Here is a 12,288-nt window from a genome sequence, read left to right as displayed (position 1 = left end):
GAATTCATGCCTTTGAATTATGGTGTTGGAGGAGAATACTAAAAGTGCCATGGGCTGCCAAAAGAACCAATAGATCCGTTTTGAAAGAAGTGCAGCCAGAGTGCTCCTTAGAGGCCAAGATGGCCAAACTTCATCTCTGGTACTTTGGACATATTGTCAGGAGGGAACAGTTGCTGGAGAAAGATATCATGTTTGGTAATGTAGAGGGTCAGAGAAAAAGAGGAAGACCCCCAACAAGATGGATTGGCCAGGTGGCAGCGTTGATGAACTCGAGAGTGGCAATAGTAGTGAGGTTGGCCCAGGATCGGACATTGTTTTGTCCTGCTGTAATTAAAGTCGCTATGAGTCGGTGCCAACTTGATGGCACCTAACAACAACAAAGCTGATGATCTTCTCTGTAAACCTTCACTCAATTCACAATAAAAATTTTAAAAAGTTAATTGAAATATAATCTTTACAGAATGCTGAGTCTTTAATCTTCATCAGAATTGTTTCACGTCCTCTTGCTTTCAGCAAGCAAGGTCATATCATCTGCATATCTCAGGTTGTTAGTTTTTCTCAGGTTTTGATGTCTTATTCGACACATAGTCCAGAATGAATAAATATGGTAAAATGATATAACCCTGACACACCATTGTATCTTGTGTTGGAAATATTGTCTCTTGATTTATGTAAAGGTTCCACATGAATACAATTGAGTCTTCTTAAAATCCCATTCTTTACAATGTTATCCATATTTTGTTATAATTAATGGTCAAATACCTTTGCATGGTCAATAAAACACAATATTTTCTGGTATTCTCTGCTTTCAGCAAAGATATCTCTGATGTTACCAATGCTATCCCTCATTCTGCATCCTCTTTTGCAGGTGACTTGAATTTCTGGCAGCTCCCTGGCAAGATACTGCTTCACTAGTTCTTGAATTAGCTTCAGACATTTTTACTTGTATAGATTTTTTTATATAAAATCTGCATTCTACTGGGTCACTTTATTTGACATAGGCCCAATATAGATCTCTTCCAGTCAGCTTTCCATGGATAAGTGAGCATCCCAGCACTGCATCAGTTTGTTGAAACATTTCTATTAGATTTCTGTCAATTCCAGTGCCTTGTTTGTAGCTAATACCTTCAGTGCAGGTTGAACTTCCTTCAATATCTGAGTTCTTAATCATATTCTACCTCATGAAATGGTTAAGCATCAACCAATTATTTTTGGTACAGTGACTCTGTGTATTCTTTCCAGCTTCTTTTGATAATCGCTGCATCATTTAATATTTTACCCAGAGAATCCTTCAGTATCAATTTTTCTTTTAGCTTTCCTAACTCCAGGTCTTTGCACATTCCATTGAAACACTTTACTGTGTCTTCGTTAGCTACCCTTTGAAATTTTCTGTTCATTTCTTTTACTTCATCATTTCTTCAAATTGGTTTAGCTACTTTATGTTCAAGACTAAGCTTCAGAGTCTCTTATGCATACATTTTGGTCAATTTTTTTTTTCTTCCTTTCCTATCTTTTTAATGACCTTTTCCTTTCTTCATGTATGATGGTCTTGTTGTTATCCCACAATTCCTTTGATCTCCAGCCACTAGTGTTCACTGCAAAAAATCTGGTGTTGAGATGGTCTCTAAATTCAGGTCCATGTCACTGAAGCTGTACTTTGGTTTTCATGGATTTTCTTAAATTTTCTTCATCTTTGACTTGAACTTTCATATGAGGAATTGATGATCTGTTCAACAGTCAGCTCCTGCTCTTATTCTCACTGAAGATACTAAACTTTTCCATGGTGAAGTTGTCAAATATTTCAATTTGCTTGGATCCACCATCAACACTCATGAAGTACTAGTCAAGAAATCAAATGACATATTGTATTAGGCAAATCTGCTGAACAGAGCCTCTTTAAAGAGTTCAAGAGAAAAGATGTCAATTTGAGAACTAAAGTGCACCTAACTCAAGCCATGGTATTTTAAATTGCCTCCTATGCATGTGAAATTTGCACAGTGAATAAGGAAGACCTTATAAGAATTGATGCATTTGAGTTATGGCGTTGGATAAGAATATTAAAAGTGCCATGGACTTTTAGAAGAACAAACAAATCTGTGTTAGAAGAAATACAACCAGAATGCACTTTGAAAACCAGGATGGCAAGATGTGTTCTCTCATACTTTGTACATATTGTCAGGAGGGACTAGTCCCTGGATAAGGACATCATGCTAGGTGAAGTAGAGAGTCAGAAAAAAAGAGGATAACCCCCAGTGAGGTGTACTGGCACAATGGCAGCAGCAGTGGACTCAATGTTAACAACAATTGTGAAGACGGTGCAGGACTAGGCAGTGTTTCATTCTGTTGTGCATAAAGTCGCTATGAGTCAAAATCGACTCAACAGCACCTAACAATAACATGGTGTCTTTCCACATATGCAATCTAATTGATTCCTGTGTATTCCACCTGGCAAGGTTCACATGTTTAAAAAAAGGGTATTTTCAATGAGTATGTGTAGATCTTGCAATATTCTATCATGCAGTCTCCAGCATCATTTATGTTGCCAAGGCCATATCTTCCAGATAGTGATCTTTGCTCTGTACTTTGAACTTTCATATTCCAATCACAAGTAATTATCAGTACACCTTTATTATATGTCTGATCAATTTCAGACTGCAGGCTTTATAATAATTTTTAATTTCTTTAGTTTTGGCATTGGTGGTTGGTGCATAATTTGAATAGTAGTCATATAAACTGGTCTTTCTTTTAGACGTATGATAATTATCTTATCACACACAGCATTGCACTAAAGGATATATCTTGAAACATTCTTTTTGAGCTTGAGTGTGATACAATCCCTCTTCAGTTTGTCATTCTTATTGTCTGATTCAAAATAATCAGTATAAGTCCATCTAAGATCACTAATGTCTAGAATATTTATCTTTATATGTTCCATTTCATTTTTTACAATTTTCAATTTTCTTAGATTCATGCTTTGTACATTCCATGATTTGATTATGAAAAAAATATTTCAATTGTTTCTTCTCAGTTTGAATAAAGACACATCTGTAAATGAAGGTCCTAAGTCTTCTGTCCATATCATTAAGGTCAACTCTACTGATTGGAAGAGATAAATGTTTATGCCCATTCCAAAGAGAGGTGACCCAACAGAATGCGGAAATCATCGGACAATCTCTTTGATATCTCAAGTGAGTAAAGTTTTGCTCAAGGTAATACAGAAACAGCTACAATCATACATTGACAGAGAACTTCCAGAGGTTCAAGCTGGATTCAGAAGAGGCCATGGAACAAGAGATATCATTGCTGATGTCCGATGGATCTTGGCTGAAAGCAGAGAATATCAGAAGGATGTTTACCTGTTCTTTATTGACTACACAAAGGCTTTCGATTGTGTGGACCATGACAAACTATGGACAACATTGAGAAGTATGAGTATTCCAGAACACTTAATTGTACTTCTAAGAAATCTGTACCTAGACCAAGAAGCAGTTGTTCGAACACAACATGGGAACACTGAATGTTTTAAAATTGGGAAAGGTGTGAGACAGGGTTGTATTCTTTCACCATACTTATTCAACCTGTATGCTGAGCAAATAATAAGAGAAGCTGGGTTCTATGAAGAAAAACGTGGCATCAGGATTGGAGGAAGACTCATTAACAACTCATATGCAGATGATACAACCTTGATCGCTGAAAGTGAAGAGGATTTGAAACATTTACTTATGAAGATCAAAGAGCACAGCCTTCGATATGGATTACATCTCAATGTCAAGAAATCAAAAATCCTCACCACTGGACCAATAAACAACATTCTTATCAATGGAGAAAAGATTGAAGTTGTCAGGGACTTCATTCTTCTTGGATCAACTAACAACACTCGCGGAAGCAGCAGTCAAGAGATCAGACGAGGTGTTGCACTGGGCAAATCTGCTGCACAGGAACTTTTTAAAGTATTGAAGATCAGAGATGTCAGCTTGAGGACTAAAGTGCGCCTGACCCAGGCCATTGTGTTTTCAATAGCCTCATATGGATGCGAAAGCTGGATAGTGAATAAGGAAGATAGTAGAAGAATTGATGCCTTTGAGTTGTGGTGTTGGAAGAGAATACTGAAAGTGCCATTGACTGCCTAAAGAACCAATAGATCTGTTTTGGAAGAAGTGCAGCCAGAGTGCTCCTTGGAGGCCAGGATGGCTAAGCTTCGTCTCTCCTACTTTGGACATATTGTCCGGAGGGAACAATCATTGAAAAGGATGTCATGCTGGGTAAGGTGGAGGTTCAGAGTAAAAGAGGAAGACCCCCAACAAGATGGATCAGCCAGGTGGCATCATTGATGGACTCAAGTGTGGCAGCGGTAGTGAGGTTGGCCCAGGATCGGACATTGTTTCGTTCTGCTGTGCATGGGGTCACTATGAGTCGGTTCCGACTCGATGGCACCTGACAACAACAACAACAACTACTTTGAGAAGGCAGTTCTTCCCTGTCATATTTTGAATGCCTTCCAACCTGAAACATTTATCTTCTAGAACTATATTAGACAGTGTTCTATTGCAATTTATAAAGTTTTCAGTGGCTAAATTTTCAGAAACAGGCCACCTTTTCCTTTTTCCTAAAGTAGAAAGGCTAGGAAGAGTCATGAAAAGGGATACCATCAAAGAGTAATTCTCTCAGCCTCATACTTTCTCACCAATAATTGTATCTATAATACCTTTCTACATTTATGCCTTACTTCACAAACTATTAAAACATGCACAAAGGTTCCTATTTAATTTTGGTATGTCTACATGTACCTTGTATACATTGTCTCCTGTCTTCTGCCCACCTAATTTCTAGTTTCTTCCCTCTGGAATTTAAACATGAACAATCACATCCTACTTAAAAATAAATATTTACCCTTTCTCTCATCTTGTTTCAATGACTAATTTGATCTTCATAATTCATTTCTCATACTCCTGACATATTGTCAGGAGGGACCAGTTGCTGGAAAAGGATACCATGTTTGGTAAGGTGGAGGGTCAGAGAAAAAGAGGAAAATCCCCCCAGAAAGATGGATTGGCAATATCGCAGCATCAATGGGCTCAATCGTGGCAACAATTGTGAGTTTGGCCCAGGACCGGGCAGTGTTTCATTCTGTTGTGCATAGGGTGGCTATGAGTTGGTACCAATTCAATGGCCCCTAACAACAACAAAAACAATAACAAGTCTATTGTTGTTAAATGTCCTTTAGTTGGTTCTGACTCATAGTGATCCTATGTATGATTTCTGAGGAGCGGTTGATGGCTTTGGATGTAGACCTTGTGGTTCAAACTCCAGTGCTAATCCTAAAGTGCCACACCAGGAATCCAATTGCTGCTATTGTTGATTGCCATTGAGTTGGTTCTGACTCATAGTGACTCTGTATAGGATTTCCAAGAAGTGACTGGTGAACTTGAACCACTAACCTCATAGTTCAAACTGACCTTGCAATTTAGCACATTAACCTACCAACATTGTGGTTCAAAATATAGTGCTGATGCTATAGCACCACAGGAGTCTAATTATGCACTTTTATTATCTTGATGTTGCAGAAGGAACTGAAGCACTAAGAAGTTGAATAACTTGTTCTTGATCACACAAATTGTCCAGGATTCAATAAATGCAAGTCTACAATATAGCAGTACTGGAAATGTCTGTCAGGCAAACATTTATCTCAATTTAATTCATAAAATATTTTCCAAGTATCTTCTATGCATAATGCACTGACAGGATAAATGCATAATCTATCACCTAGCTCAATCCTATTTTAGTAACATCTGTTTCAAAGGGTCAAATAAGTAAAATGGCATGGACTGAGTTATTCAATTAGTAGGTAGAAATGAAAGTCATAACCAGATTCATGTCTCTGTTATTTTATTTATTGAGTAGTCCTGGTCCTAAACTCCTAATCCCAAAATTGGATTTAGCCTCACTCTTTCCTTCCACTCCAAAGACATCATGAAATTACAAATGACAACTGTCTAGATTGGGATTAGGCAGGTGTCCAGTAAGGGAGCAAAGGTAGGAAAGGAAGATGGGTGATGTTTTCTATTCTCAGAGGATCTCTCTCTTGGTTAGTCACAGTACACGGGGTCTGTCCCAGGCATCTGTCCTATCTTCCACTGACAGTAGATTGATAAACAATACAGAGCTCATTCAAGCCTGCAAGTCCTCTCCCATCATACCTAGCAAATGAGCCACACCATAGAACCATGCCTACGCACATATAGCACATATAGCATAATCTCAGGTTTAAGAAATCAGATCAGTCTATATTTAAACCTGAGCTCTACCAATTATTAGATTTTGAACCTCTACCAAATGAGGTTCAATGTGAGCATCAACAGAGTGTTTTAATAACATACTTATGAGGATTATGTGAAAAATCAGAGGAGATACCACACTTAGACAGAGTGACTTATAAAAATGCACATTAGCTGTTCGTTCTCATTGTACCTTGTCTACTTTATATACTACAAACCTTTCAAGGGGTCATATTTCTTTGTTGTTGTTGTTTTTTATGGCTTAATAAAGAATTTTACTAAAACAAAAGGACAATAAAACATAGAAAATAACTGGTATTGGAAAGTGAAACAAGTTAATTCTTCTTAGATTACTTAAATTGTTAAGTGCTGTTGAATTGGTTATGACTCATAGCAACCTGTACAGGGTTTCTGAGGAGCAGCTAGTGGGTGTCAACTATAGACCTAGGCTTAGCAGTTCAGTGCTTATCCTACAGCACCACACCAGGGGAGTCAGATTTCTTAACTCAGGGAAGATCAAATACAGAAAGTTTTCAGAATCATAATGGCCTGTGAATCGATGTTCAATACTTCATAATTTGGCCTTTCTTTTCTTCCAGTTTCTACATTTGCTCAGAATACTACCAATCATAAGAGAAAAGAAGATAAGATACATGAATTGAAGTTGTTTTGCTATAAACCTGGTTTGCATGCACCATGAGCTCTGGTTTCCTTTACAGAAGATGTGAACAGATAACCAAAAATCTTTCCTCTATACCAGGCACCATTCTAAGCCCTTTACGTGTATTATCATATGTACCCCCTACAAAAGGGACCATTATCATTCCCTCTTTACAGATGTGGAAACTGAAGCATAAGGGTTCTGAGGAACTTGTCCAAGGTTCCATAGTTGTGCAGTAGAAGAGCACTTCTGGCTATGACCCTCATAGCTGGAACATTCTGGGACTTTCCTCCAGATATGAAGCTCATTTCCTAACCACAGCCATAGACAGGCTGCTATACCAACCCATCTGACTTTTCCTGCCTTGGTCACAAATGCAGTGGTCACAAGAGAGAACAGGAGGAACTGGTTTGCTTGACATCTTGGCTGAAGCTGCTAATTCTAATCCTCTGGGAGGTAGGGGTCAGAGCATGCCTTACTCCTTGCCCTGGAGTAACATCTCTTTAAATATTTCCCTGAATCACATAAGAATGTGGTGATAGGATGGGTTTCATATAAGTATAAGAAGACTTGGACAACAGATGCTGTTTGGTTCTGAGTTTACAGCTCATTTGGGCCCAGACTCTCAGGAGCCAAAACAACTTTCTATGCTTATCATTGCCTTTCAAAGAAACCAGCTTTAAAAATCTGACTTCAGCAACCTGCTGTTGCAAGGTAAGTTTTATTTGGTGCTATATTCTTAATACTCATAATCCCTAATTTCTCTGCTTTAGCATAATGCACTATTTTCTGGGCTTTAAATAAGGTGAGACCTCAGATCAAATGATTTTTAGGATATGCTTCATCTGATCACCAAGAAAATAAATCTAGCTAATATGCATTAAAAAGGCTTGGAGAGCAATGCCTTCTAAAGTTTAGGTTTGTCCCTGTTTCTTTTGAAGCTTAAAATGCTGAACATTTTCTGATTAAAGAAATCCATTATCTGAGCTGGGATGCTGTTCCCCACAATAATGATGGAGTGAGTCTGTAAAGTAAAATAAACTCAACCCATGAACTAACTCAGTTTCAATTATGAAGTCTCTCTTAGCAATCATTTTCAAATCACAAATGAAGAAAAACGTTAGATTTAATCTGAAAACAGATGAAACTGCAACGTAGCAGTTAGTTATGGGTTGGTGATTCTTAACTCCCTACAAAAGGTTCTCTGCAATGAAGATGCATGTAAACCTGTGCCTTCTTCCCCAAATGTACTCAGAGAAATAGGTAAAACCTGGGACTTCTAGTTTTAGTGTTTTTCTCTCAAGATGACACATTAGGTTTTCAATTTAGAAGTGAGTTCAATTTAAATACTGTCACAGACTTTTGTACATCCAAACCAGCTCACCCAGTCTACCAGAAAAGCGTTCACTCAAAGAGTTACGGCCCAGCCCTGAGATTTAAAAAAAGAAAGCAACTTCTTTTATGAACTCATTGAACTGATTGGAAGGTAGAATAATCTCTTTGTAGAGAATGTAAGTCTGAACACTTTAAAAGAAAAGAATTACTTTAGTTGTATAATTCAGGTAAACACAATTAGTCTTTAACATACTTTTCCACATACTTTTTACATACATTATTTAGACAATTCAAATATAAATATGTATGCCACCTTATATCTTGCAGTTTCTATTCAACATTACATTGTAAGCAGCTTTCCACATCATGAGAGCTTCTAAATAGTCACTTTAATTTCAATTTGGTATTTAATAACTACATACCATGATTTGGTATTTAATAACTATCTACCATGTATTTATTAAATAAGCATACTTTACATTGAATAATTTTATTTCTTCACTATCATAGAAAGGTTGTAAATATAAACTATGTGCATAATTTTTGCTGAAATATTTCATCTAGAATAGACTCCTAAGAATAAAGAGTCTTGGATCAAGGGATGTGACCAATTATAAAGACCTTAGTATATAAAATTAAGTTGTTTGCTAGAATATTTTCTATCAATGCATACATATGGGCACTGGATAACAAAATTTTCATAAGTGTTTAACTAGCTAGCAGATAAATGTATTTCACTATTTTTAAAAATTGCATTTCCTTGATGACTTAGGAAACAGGTAAAATTACACATCTAATTTTTTCTAAGAATTATCATTTCATTACTTTTGTACTCCTTGTTATAATGATGTGAGTAGACATTTTCTTTATTTGCATATCCTGTTTCTAGAGTAATTATTGTCTATCACACTGTTACTAATATTTTTCTATTGTAATTGATTTGGGGAATTTAGGGGGAATTACTTTTGTCATATGCTTCATATCACTGTAGTTTGAGTTAATATGCCTTTCCCTATCTGTTCTGTTAACCAAAAGGTCAGTAGTTTGGATCTTCCAGTCATTCTGTGGGAGAAAGATGAGGCTTTCTGCTCCCATAAAGATTTACAATCTCAGAAACCCTATATAGGGTCACTGAGTCGGAAGAACTCCATGGCACACAACCACTGCCACCGCCACCACCATCCACAGTTCTCATGCTTACTTATCACATTACTTATCTGTTCAAGAAGAGAACTGTGCTTTAGCATATAGCTGTAATACATGAAATTTTTTATCTTTTCTTTCTTTTCCTATATTTTGCTGATGGCTTGGAAAGAAAACTTACTTTCTTTAGAAAAATGGCTATAAATTATTTTTTGAAATTTTTATTGCCTCCAATTAGTTATACATAGTATTGCTTTGACTATTCTTTAAATTTAGTAGCTTTGGGGGATTTGAATAGATTTAATTCATAATGAGATTAACTGTGTTTATCAGTTTCATTAGCACTTTTAAGTACCAAGAAACTTTGAAACATGTTTATCAAATACACTTTCTATTTTCTGATGTATGCATTTCTGCATTCAATTGTTTTTTTTCAAACATAACTGGTTGCTTTTATAATTTCTTCAATTTATACTTATTTCATTTATTATCTTTCTTAATAGTATGACAAGAAACTATTTCAAAGATAAAAATTATATGTTATTTTCTCATTTTTGTTCTTTTATTGATAATTTGAAAGTGTATTGAAAGCAGACATAGTATTATATGTTGATGTTAAGTGCTGTTGAATCAGTTCTGACTCATAGACCCTGTATAGGGTTTCAGAGGCTATAAAATCTTTGTGGGAAGAGAAAGCCTCATCTTTCTTCCAAGGAGCAGCTGGTGGGCTTGAATTCCCAACTTAGTGGTTCTCAGCAAACTGCTTATTCTACCATGCTGGCCCTCAATACAATTATTGTTGTTAAATGCTGTCAAGCTGGTTCTGATTCATAGTGACCTTGTATAGAGTTTCCAAGAAATCGCTGGTGAGTTTGAACTGACTAGTACCGTAGTGCTTACAAATCCGGCTGCGAACCTTACTCAGCATTTCGAAACTACCAGCTGTTCCGCGGGAGAAAGCTGAGGCTTTCTGCCCCCGTGAAGATTTACAGCCTTGGAAGCCCTGTGTAGGGTCACTACGAGTTGGAACCGACTCCACGGCACCTAACCACCACCACCACCACCACCTTGTGATTCTAACCGACTTTGCATTCTAGTGCATTAACCTGCAGCGCCACACCAGGACTCCAATAAAATAGGGACCATCAAAGAGTTCATTCTGTAAACCTTTTGCCTTCTCACCAAAATTTGCATCCTTAAACCCTTTTCACATTTATACCTTCCTGCACAAACTATTAAGACATATGCCAGGACTCCTATTTCATTTAGAACACTCCACATGTATCCTGTGTTGAAAGAAGTACAATCAGAATGCTCCTTAGAAGACAAGATGACTAGATTTGTCCAAATTATGAGAGACAATGTCTGGTAATCTCGTCTTCTAAAGAGCATCGTGGAGGATTAAAAATTTTATTGAGGGGGAGTTTGGTAGGATAATCTCATAATTCAGATATGCATTATTAGTCATTAGTGTACCTTTTAATACATTTTTCTATGTATGTAAGTTATTATGGCAATGGAGATCATAACAGGTATACCATTTTATTTCTTGTGTTTTCTACTCAACATTACATTGTAAGTATCTTTCCACATCATAAAGTTTTCTTAAAGATCACTTTAATATCCACTTGATTAATATTTAATCAGTATGCACCATAATATGTGATAATAAAATAAGTACACTTTATATAAACATTTTAATTGCTTTCCCTTTTAATTTTCACTAAAAAAAAAGTTGTGAAATACAAACTGTGTGCATAATTTTTGTGAAGTGACATGACCCATTATGAAGTCAAGTTTTGTTTTTTGTTTTTTCCCCAGAATATCTTCTATCAATACACACATGAGCATTGGATAAAATAACTGTCAAAAATATTTGCCAATTTGGCAGATGAAAGTATTCACTGTGCTTAATTTGCATATTTTGATGACTAATGAAACAGGATATTTTACATCTTCTAATTTATTTCTGGAAATTATTTTTTCAGTCCTTTTGTTCTTCTTTAGTTGTGAAAACTATCTCTTGAGAAATAGTTGTCTATCAGACTTGTTAGAACAATTTTTCTATTGCAATCCATGCTTTTTTTCTGTAAGACAATCCATCACTTTCTTTCTATGTTTTATGTTTTATATCACTGCCTTTCTGCTTGAGATGGTCTTCCCCATCCAGGGGCTAGATAGTTATCTATAACTTTGCTTTTCTGTTCATCAACAGATTTGTTCTTTCTTTTCAGGCTTTAAAATATGTGAAATTATTTTTTATTTTGTTTCCCGATGTTTGCTGAAGTTATGAAAAGAAGACTCACTCTGCTTTGAAAAATGCAATAAATTAATTTGTAAAAAACCATTACCCTCACTCACCTATGCAGAATATTCTTTTAATAGTCTTTAAAATTAATTTTGTGGTACTGTGGTACTGCACTTGAACTGCAAGTTTGGTTCAAGCTCTCCAGCTGCTCCTCAAAAATCCTATACAGGGTTGCTATGGGTTGGAACTGACTTGATAGCACTCAACAACAACAACAAAATTAATGTCCTTTTTAGGTTTGCATCAGGATTGGAGGAAGATTCATTAACAACCTGCTATATGCAAATGACACAACCTTGCTTGTTGAAAGTAAAGAGGACTTAAAACATTTACTGATGCACATCAAAGAGCACAGCCTTTGGTATGGATTACATATCAATGTAAAGAAAACAAAAATCCTTACCACTAGACCAATAAACAACATTCTTATCAAAAGAGAACAAAAATCCTTACCACTAGACCAATAAACAACATTCTTATCAAAGGAGAAAAGATTGAAGTTGTCAAGGACTTCAATCTTCTTGGATCAACTATTAACACTCATGGAAGCAGCAGTCAAGAAATCA

Source organism: Chrysochloris asiatica, unplaced genomic scaffold (assembly GCF_000296735.1).
Source record: "Chrysochloris asiatica unplaced genomic scaffold, ChrAsi1.0 scaffold00075, whole genome shotgun sequence".
NCBI lineage: Eukaryota > Metazoa > Chordata > Mammalia > Afrosoricida > Chrysochloridae > Chrysochloris > Chrysochloris asiatica.
Note: the sequence above shows the minus strand (reverse complement) of the source record.